The sequence below is a fragment of the Podarcis muralis genome, chromosome 8 (genome assembly GCF_964188315.1).
Source record: "Podarcis muralis chromosome 8, rPodMur119.hap1.1, whole genome shotgun sequence".
NCBI classification, from domain to species: domain Eukaryota; kingdom Metazoa; phylum Chordata; class Lepidosauria; order Squamata; family Lacertidae; genus Podarcis; species Podarcis muralis.
The window spans coordinates 73,056,845-73,078,566 of NC_135662.1; the positions used below are offsets into that span (position 1 = coordinate 73,056,845).

The 21,722-nt window shown below is 42.9% G+C and overlaps 1 protein-coding gene across 1 annotated transcript in view; it reads left to right on the plus strand.

Moving 5' to 3' along the window:
• The window catches only part of CDH12 (cadherin 12), a 688,633-nt gene that overhangs the window by 210,067 nt on the left and 456,844 nt on the right, over positions 1-21,722 (plus strand). Inside the window, exon 2 of the mRNA XM_077933347.1 lies at positions 4,918-4,995. The gene's annotated coding sequence lies outside the window, so the exon portion shown is untranslated. The remainder of the gene's footprint in view (positions 1-4,917; positions 4,996-21,722) is intronic.

A 21,722-nucleotide genomic window follows, 5' to 3' on the forward strand; every position in this document is an offset into this window, starting at 1 on the left:
GCATGGCGGCAGTGGGAGGCCCCATTAGCTAAAGTGGTACCTCAGGCTAAGAGCCATTTCAGGTTAAGAATGGACCTCTGGGACGAATTAAGTTCATAACCAGAGGTACCACTGTATATCGACAATATATCACCCAACCCTAGCACACATCATGATTTGTGATATATTGCCAGGTCAAAAATTATGAAACTGATATCACGATATGGACTTCAAACCTGAAGAATTAGCCATGAAGTCTTATACCATTTTAAAAGTTATCAGACAGATTCATTGAGACTCTGCCCATGTGGCTACAACACGAAGCAGGAGCCTGGCACACGTTGTGCTACTGCTTTTATACTTTCCCCCACTATCAACCTTTGAAATGATTGGGCAATAGCCCTGGGTAATTGTGGTGCCACCCCGGCGTGTGTGTGATAGCTCCACCCACGCCAGGGTGGGGGGAACCAGGTTGAGACCCTGCTCGCAACCAGGACCATCTATTAAGATGATCCCATCTACAGATATTCATGGAGAATAAGATGATCAGTGACTATAGTTATATGCTACTGTCAGGGGTTCAGGAGCAGAGGCAAGGGCAAGGGAGGAAACAGAGAGCGAAGGGGAGGAGGCAGAAGAAAAGATGAGTGATGACGACGACCCGAGATCTCCGAGTCTTTCCAGTGAATCGGAGGATTCACAGAAAGGAGCACCAGTGGCCAAGGCAAGGGGGGAGTTTAGGGGGGCACCCCAGGAAGATAGAGCCAGAGGGGACTCAGAGGAGAGCAGTTGGAGATCGGGACCAGCGTCACCGCCAGAGAACAGGGAAGAGGAAGGGAGCCAGGGGGCAAGCGCTGGCAGCTCACAACAGGAGGGAGGGCACGAGTCAGGGGTGGCCACACCTCCATCTGGGAGCGAAGAGACGGTTAGACGGAAGGTGGAAGGTTGGGCGCGCGCGCCAAGTTCAAATGCACAGGAAGGCGGCGCAGTAGGCAGCCCGGAAAGGGAGCCGGGTCCTAAAGCCCGGCGCAAGGAGACAGGAGGGTCCGGGGGGTCAGCGTCAGAAGAATCCCGGAAGGAAGAGACCCAGGGGGGCAGAGGGACCCAGAGAAGAACAGTCAGGCGGAAAAGGTGGAGCAGGGCTAGGATATTAAGTTGGTGTACAAGGGGCGGAGATTCAGACGGAGCTTCGCCGATCTAGCTACTAGACGTAGAGTTGCACGCAGCAGCTTGAGAATGGAAACTGTAACTCAATAAAGACTTTTACTTAATGACCGTTGGCTAGCGTGATCCTCTGTGAGCTAGGATCTTGAAGCAACTCTGACAGCTACCTCCAGGATCAGAGACACTCTGAATATTGATTGCTAGGGAGCAGTAGGATCAGGCTGTTCCCCTCACAGCAGTTTATGGGTTTTCAACACATAGTGTAGTCCACGTTTAACTGAATCGTTCCTTTGCTGTTTCTAGAACCAGCCTAGGTCTCTCCGGTCGATAGCAACACTGTGACAACTGCATATCTTATTATGAACGAAACTGTGTCTTTTCTCTCAGTCTGGGTCTTTAAAAATAAGTAAATTTGTGACTGAATGCAGTTATATTTGGAACTAAGCATGGGGAAATTACAGTAACCTCCTAAGGCAAGATTTCATGAGTGTTCTTTTTAAATGCACATATTAGCCGAAATCACCTTTTCCAAGCAAAATGCTGAGCATTTAGTTTTTGTTGTGCAAACTACTGCTGAATTGCTATTGTTCCTAATCTGTTTTTGTAGCCTGCTTTTTATACTATTAACAGTCCTATAAAACAGGCCTCATATGCTGACATTGTATCAAATAGTAGTGAAAGATAAACCGTGAATGATATTACTCATTCACTGTTACACTTCCGTGGCTAGATGTTACTCAATAAATATTTACTAACCTGCAGTATTCCCATGTTAGAAATATCTGTAGATTTCCTCTTCAACAAGCGTTTACACCCACAAATCACTGTGGACAACCCACCTGGGGGGTTGGGAGATGGTACTCCTTGAAAATATGTCCTTGTTATTGGTAATAATAATAATAATAATAATAATAATAATAATAATAAGCCATTCAAAAGAACACAAAAGTTGTCATTTCTGAAAATTGTTATTAAATCAAGGCATTTGTGGGCAAATACGATCAGAGAACAGGAGAGCCAGTACAAATAATCTCATACGGTTCAATGTAGTTTGAACTTAGACCCTTAATTATAAAATTATTGTAAACCTAGCCTAAAAAGAAGATTTCTATTGAGGTTGCCACAGCCATCTACAAAAACAACATGATGAACACCCCTGTTATTTTTTTCTAGTCTTCTTGGAACTTTCTCTTCTTTAAAATTCCTCAGTTGCTTGAACCAAGCATCGGCAGACTCACCTCAAACTTTTAAGGGGTATTCAGTTAAGTGACATTTGGTGCAGTTATCCTCGCTAAAATGAAGTGTCTGCATGGCTTTTCTATGAACTTGAGAAAAATATCAGGGCTCTGACTGCATTATTTTTCATGTAACTTCACCAAGATATGTTAGTCCAAAGCAGCCTTCCAATTTCAGCATGTGATTCCAATCTGAGAAGGTCATTATAGGGCTAGCCGTAATATCGTTCATTGCATGCTTATTTCTTTAACTTGCCATAAATGAAAAACAGTTGACATAAAACATCTGAAAACACCAAGAGATAACTGCTGCTTGTATGGTAATACCTCTCTTTGTATCGTAATACTGCTGCTTGTATGGTCATACCACTCTTTGGCACTGTCCCATAACTAGAAGCACCTCACAGGTTCTGGGAAGATAGGAGTATAAAGCATGTTCCATTCTATTGCATGAATTTTCAGTGGTTGCACTACTTAGTTCCCTGTACAATGTTCTTCAAGAACCAGAGGAAATATACAGGCATGACTTTTTATAGTAAGCTTTTTAAAGAAATGGACAAAGAATAACATATCGGAGGACATTGGAGGAACTTTTTCAGGCAAAGTATGACATGTTGGTGGGTTCAATCATGACTCGAGACCCAGGCTGGATCTAGACATATGAAAGAAGCATTTCAGTTTAAAGTGTTGTTAATTTAAACAGGGAAAACAGATAATAATAATAATAATAATAATAATAATAATAATAATAATAATAATAATAATTTATTATTTATACCCCACCCATCTGGTTGGGCTTCCTCAGCCACTCTGGGCGGCTTCCAACCAAATATTAAAATACAGTAATACATCAAACATTAAAAGCTTCCCTAAACAGGGCTGCCTTCAGATGTCGTCTAAAAGTCTGGTAGTTGTTGCTCTCTTTGACATCTGGAGGGTGGGCGTTCCACAGGGCGGGTGCCACTACCGAGAAGGCCCTCTGCCTGGTTCCCTGTAACTTGGCTTCTCGCAGTGAGTCACCCCCAGAAGGCCCTCGGCGCTGGACCTCAGTGTCCGGGTAGAACGATAAAGAAAAATGGGACTCTAAATCGCCATCTGGTGGCACAATGTTATATCGCACATACAACACACATACAGTGGTACCTCTAGTTACAAACTTAATTTGTTCTGGAGGTCCGTTCTTAACCTGAAACTGTTCTTAACTAGAGGCGTGCTTTCACTAATGGAACCTCTTGCTGCTGCTGCTGCGCCGCTGGCACACAATTTCCATTCTCATCCTGGGGCAAAGTTCTCAAATCGAGGTAACTCTTACAGGTTAGCGGAGTTTGTAACCTGAAGTTTTTGTAACTTGAGGCGTTTGTAACTTGAGGTACCACTGCAAATAGCTTTTTCTCTTTTTCTCTTTTCTAGCTGAGCACCAGGATTAAGCTCAAATGGTTTTCTTACAGCAACAAGGGGTGGGGATATTATTTATACCCCACCCATCTGGATGGGGTTCCCCAGCCACTGTGGGCAGCTTACAACATATATAAAACATAGTAAAATTAAACATTTTTAAAATTCCTGATACAGGGCTGCCTTCAGATGTCTTCAAAAAGTTATGTAGTTCTTTATCTCCTTGACATCTGAAGGGAGGGTACCACAAGATTGAATGATTGGGCACTTGGCCCAGAATATATACCTTAAGCTGGCCCAGGCAATACCCCACCACCACCTGTGATAGGTCACCTTTATGATGCAATTAGCCAATTATAACACTGGCCCTATTTCAGCAGGGATTGGCTGCCTGCCAGCCACCAACATTACCCCACCAACCTTACCATTGGAGCATTTTAGAATCCTTCCAGTCTCTTGTTAAGTAGAGGAATCTCCTCAGCTCAAGGAGGCATCAAGGCCTAGCAGTGCCTTCATACATAACAAAGAACATGTAACAATTATGAAGGAAGGATGAAGAAATTTCAAACAAGGCAAAATTTATTTATTTATTTAATTTTATTATTTAATTTTAATTTTAATCTAGCCAAGACCAGGCTTAGGGCGGCTAAAATCAAGTATAAAAACAATTGATTAAAATACAACTTAAAAACAGGATTAAAATACAACTTAAAATGGCCAGATCAAAAACTGTTTGGGGGGAGAAAACGTCAAATCTTCACCAAGGCCAACTATCCAGACTAGTCCTACGTGGGCCAGAAAAAAAGCCAGGGAAGTCCCCAAATAGGGGTTCCATCACAGAAGGAAATCTTATTAAGAATGGCCCAAATCCTGTTAGAACGGGGTTGGTGAGTACATACGTCTTTAGTTGCTAAATAGATGTTCTCCTAAAACCAGATCTGAGGAAGATGAGCAGGGGCAGGAAGCAGTCTGGTATAAGTGAAACATTTTAGGAGGAATGCTAAAAAGATACATGAAAGGCCCATAAGGATGGACAAATCCAACACAGAATGCAGGTCACGGGGCCTGTACACCATGGAAATAATGGAGATTGCTAACTTTTTATTTCTGTTTTTAATAAGTTCTTTTGCATTTGTTTTGACAGATCAACCTTACCAACTGCGGTCGAGTGAGGAGTTAAAACTGTACTGCTGGGACCTTGGGTGTGAAATCACTTTTGCAGGTAGGAAACAAAAGGTTTTTTAAAACATATCAGCTGGCTTGTAGACACTTCTGTTTGGTGTTTCCAAAGGTTTGTGCTCACTTGGTTAGATGTTACAGCACACCCCCACACCTGTTCAACGGCAGGTCCCTCACCTTATGCCACATCACAAATATTTTTCAAATGTCTCCATTTCAAATGCAATTGACAAGTGGCATGGGAGAGAACATGGGCCTTGATCCATGCTACTTTGGATCCTGACCTTTCTCTTTAAATAATATTTATTTAATATTTATACTGAAAATGAATTTTCTCAATACCCTCTAAAATGGAAATGAATGCCAGAAGCCTGGAGCTGGGATTCCATGGATTGCACCATGCAAAGGCTATTTTGTGAGAATCACCAACACACCTGGTATTTTTGCCCAATATGCCTTTCTGCTCCTAGTTTGTGTGTGTGTCAGTGTGTCATATATTCAGGTGCTTGTACTTCTCACAAAATGTCATAAACCTGATGCCAGATACACATGCTCCAGAGGTTACCATGGCACAAAGGATGTGATAAATGTTCATAAATGTCTGTCTCAACTCAGGAAGTATGTATAGAGTAGGAACACTACAGCAGAGCTATGCGAGTGATTGGTTCCTTTTGAAACAGGTGTAAATATGTCTCTGTTCCATGTGTTTTCTTCAGGTATATATATATATATATATATATATATATATATATATATATATCCTGGAGGAAAACATCCTTTTACAGGGTGTTTATATTTCTGAAAGGACACAAATTCCTTTATAAACATCAGCACTGTCTACCACTGAATCAGACCAATGGGTTCATTTAGCCTCGTGCTGCCTTGTGACTGGCAATGACTTTCTGAATTCTCAGACAGTGATCTTTCCTGGCCTTGCTGCCAGAGAACCTTTTAAATGGAGAAGGCAGGGACTGAACTAAGGAACTTGCAGATGCAAAGCATGCACTCTACCACTGAGCTATGGCCCTCTCCTCGGAGCTCTTTCATGGTACATTTCCTGTCATAATTATAAGGCACTGCTTTTGTCAAATGGGACGCATCTCACTTCAGAAGCATACCTCTGCGTTTCCGAGGGAGTGAAAGACAATCATTGGCTTCCCCCTGTTTATTAGCCGTGTGCCGCTTTTCTCCTTGAATTGTTCCTTACAGAATCCAACTGTACAATGAGTTTTGCCTGCATGTTTTTGTGTGCTTTTGATGCTGGGGCACGGGAGCTGTTGACAGCATTCCTTCCCTTCTTCCTTTAAAGTCTGCAGATAGAAGGGTGCTTTGGAACAGGTACTGCCAACATTTGTGCCGTGGCAATGGTCCTAACTGTGAGGCTAAAGTTCAAACAAATGCAGTGTCTGAAGTGTAAGTTGGAGGAGAATAACAATACATAAAAAAGACCTTGTTGTTATTGGATATGTTAAGGGGCCAGTGAAGGAAGGGGTCACCCCAGTCCTGCAAGGGAGGCCATGGATGAAACTCCACACTATTTGACAAGAAACCCTATATTGTAAGGGGTATTGAGGATAGAACTCCACATTATAGGGGAGGCACAGGAAGGAAACACGGTCGGAAGGGGGCCACTGTCAGAAAAAGGTTGAGAAACACTATGTTAAAGCATCTTCCCCTTTCTTACCTTCTGTTCTGTGCATGCTCCCAAGTGCACTATTTTGCGATCCCTCGGCTCAGCACCCTGTGCAGGGGATGGGTCCACTCACTCTGCCCTAAACCTGGCACTGTTCTCCCTTATGTTGCTTTCTTTGGGACCAGCAGAAAACTGTGTGAATGGATAGCATTGCTAACACAGAATAAGATTGTACGATTAAGAGCTGGTGTGTGTTGGTGTGTTCCTTTACATCAGGCCAATCTTGCTTAGCCTTTAATTATCCTGTCAGTAGCTGAGAATGCAGAGTGGGTTCTGGAACAATAGAAGTTGGGCGGTTTCAGCTGAGTTTTTCTTCAGCTTGTGCAGCTGTTGTCCCAGTCATGTTCCTTTCAAGTTAGCATGACAAGTGATCATCCAGGGGATCATATTGCCACCCACTCTTGAGATAATCTTCCCCCATCCCCTCAAACATAACGTGCAATACTCACACAGATAAATCACTTCCTTATGATTGGAGGAATGCTGTGGGAGGCATGAAGAAGCTGCCCTGTTGTAGGACAACAATCCCCTATTTGCTTTATAGATGTCTCTGTAATTTAAACAGCAGGCAGAACCAGCACACAGTTGTAGATGCTCAGGGTGGGGGGGGGGTGAGGACACCCAGAGACTCATAAATCATGGGGAGGATTAAAAGCAATGAACATTTATCTTCTTAACCCTGTAAAGCAATACTGCAAAGCCAAGGATTACAACTTGCTGTGCATGTAATCTTTGTTTGGGGATAAAAGGTGTTGAGCTTTTTTTCCTCATTTGCTTTTGTGTTTTTCCCCCCTTCTTCTTTAAAAAATGATTCCCTCAATTAACAATGATGCATGCCTGTTGGGGAAGGGAGTGGGGGGGAGGAACCCAATTGAAAATGTATTACTTTAACACTAAATAAGGGGACTTTAAAGCTAGAAGTGAAGGTAATTGGACAGCCACCTAAAGAAGAAAGAAGAAAGGCAGCCATGTATCTAGCTCTGAGTTACCTTCCACATTTCATAGGATTTAACTGTGTCACCAAGGCACCATAGTACTCCATGTTTCTCCGTTACAGTGCTTCCCACATCAGATTGTGTCCAAAGCTGCTTCTGTAAGGGTATTTTGTATACTGTGTCTCCTTAAGTGCTTTGCATCAGTTATGCTCACCATGCTTTGAAAGGGCAAAAGCCGGGGGGGGGGGGGCTGAACAACCAAGGGGCAAATAGGACTGCCCAGTTTATGTGTAAAGGAGATCTGGTCATGGGCTTGCCCACACTTCCATTCGTCCAACTGCTTTGCCCTGGGAAAACCCACTGTTTACCACTGAATCAGAGCAGATGCCAATGGGTTTTTCTGTGGATTGATGTTTGCTCTGATTCAGCAGGAAACGGCATGTTTTCCCGGGAAAAGCAGTGGGTCAAACCTACACTCATTTCGTAATAGAGCAAGTGCTAAGCAGACTGGTTTAGTGGTTCCAAACCATGCGCTTCCTAACAGATTCCAGGCTTGTCTTGCATTTACAGGCCAGTACGGTCAAGCTCATGCCATCTTACTCAGCCACTGTGGCAATGAATCAACTGTAACATTGTAGCCTTTAAAACTCATGCTGTTGAAGGAGTCCCTTCTGCATGCCACAAGTCTAGTCCAGAGTTCCTACCATTCCAAAGCTGCTCTTTGGGGTCAGTTGTGTCTTGTCACTCTTGAAGAGGGCAGGAAGTATGTAGCACATCTCTGGAGTCATATGCGGAAGTGTAAGCCTGACTCTGCACCATAGACGGAGCCGTGAGTGGTTCAGAAAAGGTTAACTAACCATAAAAATAAATAATGAGAAATGAGTGTCATATTTGTTTAACCACGCATTGAAAATAACCACCAGCTGGTGGGAGGAGCAGGCTAATTGTCTGAATCTGCTTAAACACAGAGTCACTGAGGAAGTTTTCATAATAATATTTCTGATGTATACAGTGGTCCGTGTTTGCCTGAGCTTGAGTCTGGACTAAGGATTCTGAGCTCCTGTGTTTTGATTCGATACATGATGTCCAATCACAGAACATTTCAGGATTTGGGCCTCTGCCATTGGCCCTTGAACTCTGAGTCGTGATTCACAGCTTGGAAATTTAGACAGCCAATCATGTTGGGAGTGGGAGTGGCCCAGGCTTTCAGGAATGTATATAAGCAGTTGCTTTGCCCCTGTTTCCCAATTACGTAGTTCAATAAAGGTTCTTGCTGTTATCGCTGTGTCTTGCCACCTGGGAACCCACCTACACTTCCATTAATATGTCTTTTGGAGACTCTGATTGCCATGAAGCCTAAGGGTTTTGTAATTTCAGTTTCCTTCAGTGACCTGTTGGAGTTAGGCAAACCTAAAATCACTGAAATGATTTTAGCTAGACAGAGCTAACTCCAGATAGGATTGAGTTTTTTAAAGTGGTGACCTTAAGTGGTGACCTTAAATAACTTGTTTTGTTTTACAAGTAGAGCCAGTGGGAACCACCTAGGCACACAGGCTGTCAACCTTAGTCTCAAAACAGGATCAGTCCCCAACTCACTGGAAGCTGTAGCAGCTGTCTTGCTGTCCAAATTCCAGCAGCAGAGGAATTCCATCCACAGGTGCAAGCAACTTAAGGCACCTTAATGTAAACAGCTCTTCATTTTAGATTTAAAAATGTTGTGATTAGGGGCCACTAATGTAGGGCAATATGAAAGCCTCTGTGTGCTGCAGGCTTTTCCCTCAACAAGGAAGAAAAGGCCAATCTTTACATTTGGAACAATGGCAAATGTGGAGTCTGAAGTTCCTTGTTACGGAACAAACCATATCCCAATGTTTTATCAAGAATTTCTTTTCTCCTATCCAACACTTGAGAAACAGTTGGGACCAAACCCTAAGCTCGGCGTGCTGCAGTCATTTCAGCTTCCAAGATGGAAGCCTTCCAGATTCCACTACTGGAAATTCAGGCAGGAGAACAGAGTAAAACTATACTGCATAAGTCAATACTCAGTTGAGCAAATATGAGTTTATGCAAATCACCATATGTCTTGTGAGACAGGCTCCAGCTAATAATATTTCACTGTCTCTTCCTTTTTGTGCCGCATAAAAGTCAACAAGCCCATCTGATCACTATCTGATGTCATTGGGTGTGTGAAATGTAATGGAAGCTTCCTAATAGCCAAAAGGGTTCCTAAAAAACTATAATCAAAATTAAATGGCACCCTGAGTGAGTGAGCATATTGTTTTTAAATGTGTGTTTCAGAAAGTGCTTAAATATGGGGTCAAAGATCTATACTTGCACCCAGTTCTTTCCGTGATACAGTTGGGTACAACTACTTTCATCTTTCTCTGTATTGGAAAAGGAGAATTATATTTAAATAAATATCTTTGAAATTCAAACTTGGCTTGAAATTGTGCACCAGAAAATGCAGTTAGTCCCTGAGAACAAAATATCTTTAACTAATAAGTAAACCTCCTCAAGAGACATAACCAGGACTATTCCTGAGCTACTTCAAAATAAAGGTCTGGGCATCACATGAGGGAGTGTTCTGTATTAAAAACTAACAAACACAACTGCCCTGAACATAGTCAAGCATAGCCTTGTCTGAGGCATATTACTTTTGGATGTGCAGGATTTGTTTCTTATAAAGAAATATGCAACAATGCTACACCCCCTCGGCTGCAATCTGAAATGGTACAGTCCAAGAATAGCTTCACCACTTCATTTGTGAAAATTTGAAGAGAATTTAATCCTATTCTGGATGAGATAATATTTAATAAAATGGTCTTTTTAAAAATACCATTTGTCGTTATTGCCATTGAGATGTGTGCTGATATTACAATATGCTCCTATGTTCATTGGCATCAAAATGAACGAGAGGTTGGCTCACCATCCCTCAAGAGACTTCTGGTCATCTCCACTATACTTTTCAGTCACAACAACCACAAAGGAATGGCTTGCTTCTAAGGCTGTTGAAAGTATTAATTGCTTTAAAAATGTCTGCCTATATTGCCCTTACTCTGAATTTGTCCTTGTTGTTAGCACATAACCAATTCTGATTGGCTATATAACACCATTATGTTGACCATGGAATCTCCTTTGTACATAATGCAATAAGAAGAAGCACTAACCAGGTTAGGGATTGGGAATGTCACTGGCGTAGACAACGCTGGAGTGAACAATAGCACCAGACAAGCTAAAAATGGGGGAAATATTATCACAATAAAAATGCAACCAGAGGAAGACTACTATGTAGAAACCGGTGGGATGGTGATGGGGAAATGAGCCATGACAGCAGCTCTGCACCTTGTCCTCTCACTTTCTTATTGTGCTTAATGAGTTATATTTGTTATCCCACTGCAAGGCGATAAACTTCTCTACCTTCACTCTATTCACCTCCACTTTGGGTCTCTGAAAATGCCATCTTTTGTATTGCATTCTGTATTACAACAACACAGCAAATTAAATGTGTACTCTCAGTTCTCAACCCCGTGGATTACAATTGTCACTCACTGATTAAATGAATTAGTTTTGATGTGCAGGAAGATGCAACTATCTTTTTTTTTTTTTAATAATATATTTATTAAAATTTTCACATAAAACATACATCAGAAATAACACAATTCATTATTGTCAATTTAACATCTCTCGGTTGTTGCATAGGACTCCCCCACACCTCCCGCATACACTTGCATCATTATTAAATTAATTTCAAACAAATTATCATTTTGCTCATAGTCTTAGTTTTGATTAGCATATAATTCATCCTTAAGTCTAATTTGGTGATAGACAATTGTTTTCTACTCTGGCATCCGGTTCAACACTCAGCCAAATTACAATATTTTTGTAAATAGATCTTGAATTTCTTCCAGTCTTCTTCCATCCTTTCTTCTCCCTGGTCTCGGATTCTGCCGGTCAGATGCAACTATCTGCCCCATCTAAGGATCCATCATTATCCCTTAGATGGTAAGATCGTGTGGCAGACTTCATAAAGGTTTCAGCCTTCACCTTTGCTTTGAGTCAACTGTTGTGAATGCATATTCAAATCATTCTGTTGCATTTCTAACCATGTTCTCATTGGGGTTACATTCTTCATGTTCCTGATGTAATTCAAGCCAAATTGCCTTATAACAAAAGCATATGAAATCATAGTGTTAACATTTAACAAGATTTGACACAAATCTAATACAGAGAAGTAGCAAAACCGACAGCTAAGTAAGTCTTCAAACAGATCGTGACACTTCTTATTGTCTGCCTTTCCGCCCCTTCCAGTTATTCAGCAAACAATAAGAGTTTGAAGTCAGAAAAGCTTCAAGTCACTTATGAGCGGTTTATGAAAGATTGTTCCAGGGGTGGCTATACCTGAGTTATTTTGAAAACCAATTCCCTGTACTCTTAGCAATATTATTTGGTGCTAATATTTCTCCCCTGAAAATGTTAACAAGGTCATTACCCAGTCCCTCTTCATAGGATGGGGAGCAGAATGTGTTGGCTTCAGCCAAAAGAGCCAGAGTTGGCTGTGACTAAGAGTAGCCCCCAAAGAAGATATTCAAAACACATTGGACAAAAAAAAAATTGTGTTTCTGTACACCTAGAAAATTCATTCCCTTCCTGATTTCATGCACTGATAGTAAAGGGTTGGTGAAAGGGGAGAGGAAGAATGGGATGCAGTCCAGCTTCTCTTCTTGTCTTTCTTCCTCAATGCACTAAGGGACAATTTTAGGAGCAGATGACCCAGGTGATGCCCTGGTGTGCCGTGCTTGGGAGACAACTGTCAGGCTACCAACTCAACACACCACTCAACTGTTGGAAGAAATAGTGCAAAGCTTTCATCTTCATAACGTGGTGGTGGTAACATATAAAGCTGTAAACAGTTTGGAACCCAGTTAGTTACCTGAAGGAACATTTTCACCCATGTCACCCATACTTTATGAGACCATCTTAAACTCATTTGTCTGTTAGCACTTGGAACTTAAGTGAAAAAGTAGGATTCAGGGGTACCCCAAGACTACACATCTGGTCCTTCAGGAAGATCTGTAGCTCTATCCAGAACAGCCTGTCTATGCATTTCTCAGACCTACAAACCTACAACCCCCACAAATGATATTCAACTTCAATTTAGTTTCAGTAAGTAGATGCTAAATTCTTGAGTATTGCTTGCTTTTATGAAGTTCTATCCTTCTGATGCCATTGTATCCATCTTGTGTCGTTCAAGCAGGACCCTGGAGGGGATTATTATTTTTATTTATTTTTTGCCAATTCTCTCCCATCCCTATAGTCTCCATCATCCCACAAAAGCCCCTCCAGAAACAATTTATGGAGGCTGCAGGAGCTGTAAGGGTGAAGCTGAATTGGCCATTGAATCCTATTGCTTTAATCCTATTGCCTGTGGCAGCCCATAAAAAAATTGCCAATAATATCTGATATGATGACATACTGGATGGTAATAAGAGAAATAATAACTGATCATCACAACCATATGTACCGACCTATAGGGGCAAATGAAGCCATATTCAATGACCTACATGGGCAAATGATGCCAAGTCTAGTCAAGGTAAAGATGCCAATAAGCAAAACAGAAGCAGAATAACCTGGCCACCAAGTTAAACCATATTGGGGGAAGGGACCACATCCGAGAGAATGATGTTGCACTAATATCCTGCTTGTGGGTTCTCATAGGCTTCTGGTTGCTTATTGTGTGTACAGGAGGCTGAATTAGATGGGCAACTGGTTTGATCCAGCAAGATACTTTAGATCTTTTTAATTGTTTGAAGATGTGAGAGTATTTCATTCTGGGAAATTAATTCAGCTGCGTCAAACGTGTTTCAAAGTGAGTATTGGAATTCTGGCATAGTAGCAACTCAACAGTCTCTCTAACAGGATATTTATTAAGACAACTACAGTGGTGCCTCGCAAGACGAAATTAATCCGTTCCTCGAGTCTCTTCCTCTTGCTGTTTTTTCATCTTGCGAAGCACGGCTATTAGCGGCTTAGCAGCTATTAACGGCTATTAACGGCTTAGCGGCTATTAACAGCTTAGCGGCTTTAAGAAAAAGGAAACAAACTCACAAGACATTTTGTCTTGCGAATAATAATAATAATAATAATAAATTTTATTTATATCCCGCCCTCCCCAGCCGAAGCCGGGCTCAGGGCGGCTAACAACAGTCAAATAGTCAAACAGTCAAATTCTAAAAACATTCTAAAAACATTTCATTATAAAAATTAATTAAAATCAAATTGTTGGCAACCGATTAGGCAAAATTCTGTGCAGGTTGCCAGAGGAGGGAGTCAGGCTGCGCCCTGACCAAAGGCCTGGTGGAACAACTCTGTCTTGCAGGCCCTGCGGAAAGATGTCAGGTCCCGCAGGGCCCTAGTCTCTTGTGACAGAGCATTCCACCAGATTGGAGCCGCCGCCGAGAAGGCCCTGGCTCTAGTTGAGGCCAGCCTAACCTCTCTGAGGCCTGGGACCTTGAGGATGTTGTTATTTGCAGACCGTAGGTTTCTCTGTGGGGCATACCAGGAGAGGCGGTCCCGTAGGTACGAGGGTCCTAGGCCGTATAGGGCTTTAAAGGTTAAAACCAGCACCTTAAACCTGATCCTGTACTCCACCGGGAGCCAGTGCAGCTGGTATAGTACCGGATGAATGTGATCTCGCAGCGAAGACCCCATAAGGAGTCTCGCCGCGGCATTCTGCACCCGCTGGAGTTTCTGGGTCAGTTTCAAGGGCAGCCCCACGTAGAGCGAGTTACAATAATCCAGTCTGGAGGTGACCGTAGCATGGATCACAGTGGCTAGATCAGGGCGAGAGAGATAAGGGGCTAACTGCTTAGCTTGGCGGAGATGAAAAAATGCCGCCTTTGTTATAGCTGTAATCTGCGCCTCCATAGAGAGGGAGGTATCGAAGATTACACCCAAACTCTTAACGGACGGTGCTGGCACTAATTGCACCCCCGCAAGAGATGGGAGTTGCCCCCTCGATCCCATATCGTCCCGCCCCAGCCAGAGGACCTCTGTCTTCGAAGGATTTAACTTCAACCGGCTCCCACGTAACCATCCAGCCACAGCTTCCAGACATCTGGTCAGTGTGTCTGGGGCCGAGTCAGGATGGCCATCCATCAACAGATAGAGTTGGGTGTCATCAGCATACTGATGGCAACCCAGCCCAACTCCGGACAAGCTGGGCGAGGGGGCGCATAAAGATGTTAAAAAGCATTGGGGAGAGAATCGCACCCTGAGGCACTCCACACACCAAGGAGTGACACGATGACAATTCCCCCCCAAGCGCCACCCTCTGTCCCCGACCAGAGAGAAACGAGCACAGCCATTGGAGGACTGTGCCCTGGATCCCCACGTCGGCAAGGCGGTGGTCCAGAAGTTCGTGATCGACCATGTCAAAGGCTGCTGACAGATCTAGAAGAATCAGCAGCCCCGACCCGCCTCGATCCAGCTGCCTGCGGAGATCATCTGTTAGGGCGACCAGAGCCGTCTCGGTCCCATGCCCAGCGCGGAAGCCGGACTGGAATGGATCCAGAGCAGATGTTTCATCCAGAAACCTACCGAGCTGTTCAGCAACCGCTCTCTCAATCACCTTACCCAGGAATGGAAGATTCGAGACCGGGCGGTAATTGGATAGATCTAAGGGATCTAATGATGTTTTCTTTAAGAGCGGACGCACCACCGCCTCCTTCAGTTCCCCTGGGAATATCCCGGTGCCAAGGGACAAATTGATGATATCCCCCAGGGGGGCCCGCACCTCGTCTGGACACGCTCTAATTAGCCATGACGGGCACGGGTCAAGAGGACAGGTGGTCGTTTTTCCAGCTTGGAGGAATCTGTCCACATCAGCTGGAGATATCCGGTCAAAGTGGTCCAATACTGGACCCGAGGACAGTCGAGGGGCCTCCAGTTCCTTTATTGTATCCAAATTGGCAGGGAGGTCATGGCGGAGCAACAGGACCTTCTCCGCAAAAAAGCTCGCAAATGCCTCACAGCTGTGTGTCAGATTGTTATTTAAATTTGGCTGTCCTTCGAGGGACGTTAAAGACCGAATTATACTAAATAATTGCGCCGGGCGAGAGCTAGCGGATGCAATGGAGGCCGAGAAGTAAGCCTTCTTAGCGGCCTTCACTGCCATCTCATAGGTTTTCATAAAAACCCTATAAGATGTTCTTGAGGCTCCGTCACGGGCACCCCGCCATACTCGCTCTAGCCGTCTGAGGTCCCGCTTCATTTTCCGAAGCTCCTCGGTAAAGCAAGCCCATAGGGAAATTCGTCTTGCGGAACGACTCAAAAAACGGAAAACCCTTTCATCTAGCGAGTTTTTCGTCTTGCGAGGCATTCGTCTTGCGGGGCACCACTGTATCTGGTATATCAACGATCAATGCCATCAGTGAGGGTTATGCTTCAGACTTATAACAGCCATGTATGAGAGGCTATTCCCCAGATACCCAGTTTTGCAGGAACCAAGAGCTTTGTAGAACGGTGCATATTGGCAATAATCACATTTATGAAAACTTCAGAAACCACGTTTTGTTCTGCTAATCAATAAAAGCCTCACGTTAAAAGACACTATCACCTTAAGATCAAAGTGATGTGACTGACACATCTGAAAACTCAGAGCAGCCCTCTGCTGCAGCAAGGTAGCAACTGACAAATTCCATGCCTTTGTATAGAAATTTCAATTTGCTTGCATAAAATAACAGCATGGATTGCATAAAATATCAGTGTGGATTGTGTGTGCGCATTTGCGTGTTTTAAAGATATAGTACTATTTTTAAAAGATACAGTGGCTAAGACACTGGGACCATTTACAGGAACAAAACTCCGCTATTCCACCTCCTGAAGAGTTGCATGTTAGTCATGCACACCCACAGAATACCTAACTTTTGCTTTCAGCAGTTGACTGGTGTAACGCACTAGTGAAATTTGAAGGGCCACTTTTGGAGGGCCACAGGTCTTTTAATCATCCAATAGTACAAGAGATCTCACCCTATTAACCAAGCCAAGAGCTGGCTTGTGCTGAAATAGAGCAGCCTCTGATTCCTGCCTAAAAAGCCCCTTATCTGCTGCTCCTCAATGAGAAGCCACTGGGTGCTCAGCTAGACGCCTTCAGAGCCATTGCTAACTCCCACCCCTCCACACGCAAACATATCTGACACAGCAAATGGATGATACAGATTTGGATTTGAAGGTTTAATGTAAATAAGGCTTTCAGATTAATGGTCACCAGTTGTTTTCTTTACAGAAGAAAAGCACCTTGTAACTTTTACACTTGCCTTTTTTATTATCCCCCAATATTGGCTATATAATATTAAGGAAGGATGCAGGCAACTTCTACTGTGTTATGAAAAATGTTTTATTGTGCCACAGTAATTCCAGAATGGCTAAAACTTGTACATGCGGATTCCAACGCCAGTCAAACCAAATGGGCAATTCTGTAGAAAATAAGGAGCTAACAGGCTGCTCAACAGCACTCTGCATTTTGAAGTCATAATAATACTTTTTTTAAAAATCACGAAAAATTCAGTGATTTGGGGAGTTCAAACCGTGCACTCATATCAATTTATGGCCTGTATATATTTAATTTCCATTTGTGTGCATGTGTGTATAGCTTTTCAGATGGGATTATTCATTGTACTTAAAAACATAATGCCTATGACAAGCTGTATCTTTCACCACAGGCGTTCAAGGGTTTTATAACATTTTATATAATGCATATTTTTTCTTCCATAAAGCTTTATTGCTATTTTTATAGGACATAATATGTACTCAATGGACCATAGCAGGCAGAATACCCATAATAGTCCATCATGGAAATGCCTATTTAAATAATTTCTAAAAGTGCATAATGCACAATAATTGAAAGTCTATCAACCCTAATTCTGCCACTCTCTTACTGATTCACATACGGAAAATAATACGTTATAATAATACATTATGGGGTCACCAGCTTCAATATATGAATTGTTGATTTAAGTCTGAGTTTGATTGGGTTGGAGACTTCAAGGCACCTTTTTATAGCTATATAGAGATTAATTTCAATAATTCAATAATAAATAATAAATTTAAATTCACAAATCTATGTATAATCACAGAGTAACATAAACAGAACAAAAATTAAAGAAACTCTTCAATTTAATCTGAAATGTGCTTTAATCTGAAATCTTGTATATTTCTATGCTACTAATGTACGATCCATTCATATGCGACTTTATTGCAAATTTAAAATGAGGGTTCAATATGCAAATAAAAAAATGTTGGCATTTATTAGCAAATAAGAGTTGTAAAATGGTGCCTCCAAAGCAGTATTTCCTGTATTTTTGATAGCTGGGGGTCCCTTTGTCAGGAGCTCAGCCTACACTCGAGTAGGACCCTGGTAGAGACACATGCCTGACTGGCATGTTCTCTCCCTCCTGATCTTTCGTTCGGGAGCTTCAAAAGCTTTCTTCAGCCAGAACATCACACCAACCGATGCCAACAGACATCAGCACACCTAGGGATAAGCAGAGTATGCGCAGTTGCGTAGCAGACCTCAGCAACTCAGCATTTTGGCTAATCTACTTTATTTACATATACATGGAGCACTGCAACATGGCTCCCTCTCTCTCTAGCATCAGACAGCAAAGAGAAAAAGGACAAAGGACAATAGTCCCACTTCACAGAACACAGTAACACAAACATCCTGTCTCCGTCACATCCCACTCTGTAGAGTCAAAACATATACCGTCATGTGAAAGACAAAAATCCCATAACTGCAATCATGGAGCAGGAATTCTAACACCCTTTCCCCCCAAATTAAAATCAGAGAAACACTCTTATACTTCAAAACTTTCAGGTGCATACCCTTCAACATTTATCAGATGAAAATAGAGATGCCCTGTTCTATTATTAGTATTTATTTATAGCCCGCCCATCTGACTGGGTTCTTCCATCCATTCAGGGCAGCTTCCAATAGATATAAAAACATAATAAAACACCAAACATTAAAAAACCTCCCTATATGGGGCTTCCATCAGATGTATTCTGAAGGTTGTATAGTTACTTATCTCCTTGGCTTGAGGGCTGCATAACTCCATACCATCTAACATTTCTCTGATGAAAATAGGGACGTCCTAAGGAAAAGCGGGACATTCTGGGATTGAATCAGAAACTGAGATGGCTTCTGTAAATCTGGAGCTGTCCCTGGAAAATAGGGACACCTGGAAGGTCTGCAGCTGTGGTAATTTATGCAGAGACACAATGTTCAGATTCCTCCAAGTACTGTATGTGTAACTCTGCTGAACCTCTGCACTGTGTGTCATTGATTGAGCTACTCACATACACCCCTTGGAAAGATGCAGCATAACTACCCACCCAAAGTGGAGTCTGATAGGATGAAGGCAAGGTTAAGATGGTGAATTAAAGTGAGGCAGCAAGCTGACTCCTCTTTGACTTATGGCAGCCAGTAATCATAAGCATGTCTACGCAGAAGTCTTACTGGGTTCAATAGGATTGACTGCCAAGTAAGTGTGTATAGCATTGCAGGTTCCAAGAATTTCTCATGGTGCACTGTTTTGGAATTACTGTCCTAGAGAAAGCTGGATCTTTAATATGTAGAGAGTCTGCTGCAGGCGTCCAGGCCTTTAGCATCCTTCATGGGCTACCATAGTCTCTCTTTGTTTCCTCGACATGTGAAAAGGTTGCAGTGCCCTTGAGAACATATCGAGAGCATTCCTTTACTATTGCAGAACCACAGGTAGCCTCAGAAATGTGAGATTATAGGAAGTGGCTTAGGGCAAAGGCTGTTGCTTTCAGAAAACACATCTAATATGTGACATTCTTTAAGCAACTTATATCTGTAGATCATTCCAAAGTTTCCTGATGCTTGTCTAGGTGGAATATCATAGTCCACATATGTGTACGAGCAATGAAAATGTTGATGGGGTCAGTAGTGTGTCTTTCAGCAGTTTCTGAGCCTTTGCAAATACCTGATCTTGCTCCCTGCTGATGTGAGCTATGTGCGGATGCCAGCTTTGAGAAGACATTCATAGCTCATTGGGAGCTACAATCACAACTACTAATTGAACTATTTTCCCCTGGAAATTTGCCGAGAAGCATTTTGGCAGTTTCCTATTCCCACATCGTGGATCTGCAAGTTATTGTTTGCTGTTTCATGCTGGTAGCACTTAACTGATGTGAATTCAGCTGTTGCATTATCAGCTTGAGTTCCAGATATTGAACAATGATGCAGATGCTATTAATCAAAGCCTGTGATCCATTGGATGCACTGCTGAATGTAAATCCAGCACCGCTCTTCTTGGAAGTGTGGTCTGGGTAATTTGTGCACAGAGTTAATGTTCACATTAAAACAAAGTAAATCCATTAGTATCCATGCCATTAAACTGAATTCTCCAAGCATGCTAACACTGTGTTGTCCCATTTGTGGGGTAAATCTTTCAGCAGGGAGATGGGATAAAGATTTAGGCCAGCACTTTAGATCACTTTAGATCCGGTCTTTACCTCTTGTTAGTAGTTAGAATCTACACAAGAGAAAACATGGTGCCTTAAATAGTCCTTAGGGGTCCCCCCTCCCCGCTTTCCTACCTTCTGCCGTGGTTCTTCTGCCTGTGACATTTTCTAGCATTACATGTTGCAAGGGTAAGTTCAGTTAGATACCGCTTGGAGACCAGCTTGCATTTGTCAAAGATTATACTGTTGGTGGTTTCCTTTAATTTTGTTGTTATATCCTCCTCTTCTTCCAAGAGCAGTGTACAACAAATTCTCAGGTGGCTTGATGTCCAGGAGCAGCTGACAGTAGTCGATCAGAATTATGTGCTTTCAAGTATTCATGATGCAATAAACTAGACATGCAACCGGGTTATATTATGTGCTATGGAAAGTAGATGTGGGTGAGCTCCCATAGACTTGAATGAGATTGGGCCTAGCAATTATAAACAAAAGTAGAGAAAACAGAAAGGAGAAAAGGGGGGGGGGGAATACTGTCCACCTCTGAGTCTTAAATTTCCCCATTTTGTGTGCCTTCTTGCATGAATATCCCAATCCCATTGCCTAGGGATTGGCACCAATTCTAATAATGCCCTCTCTGCTTCATACCTTGCTCCCTTCTATTAAACAACACTTACCACATATGCAAAACTAGCGTGTCAGGGAAAAGAAGAAGAAGAAGAAGAAGAAGAAGAAGAAGAAGAAGAAGAAGAAGAAGAAGAAGAAGAAGGAGAAGGAGAAGAAGGAGAATTTGGATTTGATATCCCACTTTATCACTACCTTAAGGAGTCTCAAAGTGGCTAACAATCTCCTTTCCCTTCCTCCCCCACAACAAACACTCTGTGAGGTGAGTGAGGCTGAGAGACTTCAGAGAAGTGTGACTAGCTCAAGGTCACCCAGCAGCTGCATGTGGAGGAGCTGGGAATCAAACCCGGTTCACCAGATTACGAGTCCACCACTCTTAACCACTACACCACACTGGCTCTGATCCTACTTTTATCACTGGCGAGTTTGTTCTGAATGTATATTTACTTTCCCCACCTGCATTGTGAAGTAGCACAGTCCAGCAATAGATACATTACACTACAATTACCCATTATTCCTAGCAGGAAGGCTTCAGGCTTCTTGGGAAAGGAACATTTAAACATTTTTTTTTTTTAAGTTTGTTGTAAATCATGTCCCTTGGGACGCGGGTGGCGCTGTGGGTAAAAGCCTCAGCGCCTAGGGCTTGCCGATCGAAAGGTCGGCGGTTTGAATCCCCGTGGCGGGGTGCGCTCCCGTTGTTCGGTCCCAGCGCCTGCCAACCTAGCAGTTCGAAAGCACCCTCGGGTGCAAGTAGATAAATAGGGACCGCTTACTAGCGGGAAGGTAAACGGCGTTTCCGTGTGCGGCTCTGGCTCGCCAGAGCAGCGATGTCACACTGGCCACGTGACCCGGAAGTGTCTCCGGACAGCGCTGGCCCCTGGCCTCTTAAGTGAGATGGGCGCACAACCCTAGAGTCTGTCAAGACTGGCCCGTACGGGCAGGGGTACCTTTACCTTTACCTTTAAATCATGTCCCAGTATTCTCTTATCTTTTTACAGTTCCACCACATGTGGATCCAAGTGCCTTCCGCCTTCA